The sequence below is a fragment of the Pundamilia nyererei genome, unplaced genomic scaffold (assembly GCF_000239375.1).
Source record: "Pundamilia nyererei isolate P.nyererei 1_Seehausen unplaced genomic scaffold, PunNye1.0 scaffold00042, whole genome shotgun sequence".
In the NCBI taxonomy this organism is placed as follows: domain Eukaryota; kingdom Metazoa; phylum Chordata; class Actinopteri; order Cichliformes; family Cichlidae; genus Pundamilia; species Pundamilia nyererei.
Window position 1 is genome coordinate 277,556 of NW_005187443.1, and position 1,698 is coordinate 279,253.

A 1,698-nucleotide genomic window follows, 5' to 3' on the forward strand; every position below is an offset into this window, starting at 1 on the left:
AATGGCAACTCGAGTTTTTCAATAAATTTGGGCGTTAAGCTATGCGTGTCGAGTTTGTTCCGCTTTACTAGAAATAAAATTAGAATGCAGACAACCACCACTGTGTTCAAAGTAAGGTGCTCTTTAAGAATTTATATCTACCTGGCAGCCTGAAAAGAAATCAGTGGTATTATAAACAAAACAGCCTAACTCCGTTCTGAAATATCCAGTGCTCTCTTGTCACTGTCAGTGGCTACAATGGAAATAATTGACACTCTTTTGAAGTGATGCTTAAGACTCGGTTCCAGCGCAGGTCAGACATTCTTGAAAAATAAGTCATTAAAACTGGGAGATAAAAGAAAGGTAGAGGAGCAGATAAGCAGAGAAAGAGTGGACCAAAAAAAGACAGCACAACACAAGCACAAGCATGCTAAGGAAGCACGACTTCTTTGTTCTAACACCACGCTCAGGGAAAAAGGCTACATCAATGATGTTGGCTGTTTCCCTCAAATAGCATAAAAGAGAGGGGGTGGGGGGGGTGTGAGAGCCAGGCGAGAGGAGGGAGAAAGAGAGTGTAATCCATTTGAGATTCTGGAAAGGACTCAGTCCTCCCTGTCACTCGTCCATCCTTCCCAGGAAACACAAAGAGCATTATGCATGAAGCCCAGAAGGTCTCCGAGCACGCACCATGCTGTCGCCCAGCTCCACCATACAAAGTCACTCTGACACCATTTCTCCAGGAATTCACAATGCTGCATAACACAATGAAATACATCCAAATCAATGAGGGGTTAAGAGGTGATAATTCTTACAGCTTTCAGCCTTGACCACCTCCTCAGCGCTCCTATTGAAGTGTGACTAACAGCCAGTCACCTTTCAGATATGACATCTCTTTCCCTGTGGGTAGAGTTTGAATAAAAAATAGCACGGGGGAGAAAGATATGAAAGATATTTAAATCCATTGTCCTTTTCTTTTGAAGTCTCAAAGTGCTGTCTTGGGTTTTTTAGATTTCTGTGGGTTTTCTCTCGTGTGCAAGTGCAAAACTTCCTTATTCTGCTCTAAAGTTGAGCGAAGAGATACAAGATAGGGATGTGGCAACCACCCAAACATTATGCAGGTACCTTTTACAGATAAAGTTAGAGTAAAATCCACAGAAGGGAGGGTAAATAAAAAAAAGATAAAGGCTGAGTCAGATCATATGCCGAACAAGCTATGTGATGGCATGCCCCGATAAGACGATGAAACAAAGAAGAGCTGCATTCACCTTTCTCTGTGTGTGTGTGTAAATATATATATGCATACACATATATAAAATGCCGGCATGTTAGGCAATCTGGGACTGAATCAGTCGTAGATCCTAGCGTTCCAGACATCCATGCTGATGGTAACATGTCCTATTTTTGACTGCTTCCCATAGTCATCTCAATGCTTAACAACCATGTAATGTTTTGTGAATCAACTTCTGAAAAAGCTACCCATTTTATAACACCTGAAAGAATTATGATGGCTTAGTAATGATAAGGAATAAGATGTTGCACTGATTAGGCAAACAAAAAGAGCATGCAACAAATGCAACTGTCACTCACTATTGTGTAAGCATGTGCAAACAATTTTACCATACAGTAATTAATTGACTGCTAAATAAAAAGGAGAGATTTATATGCAAATTTGTATTATTATTAAAATCAACATGAGGTCAGTCCATCTCTTTTTTTTTT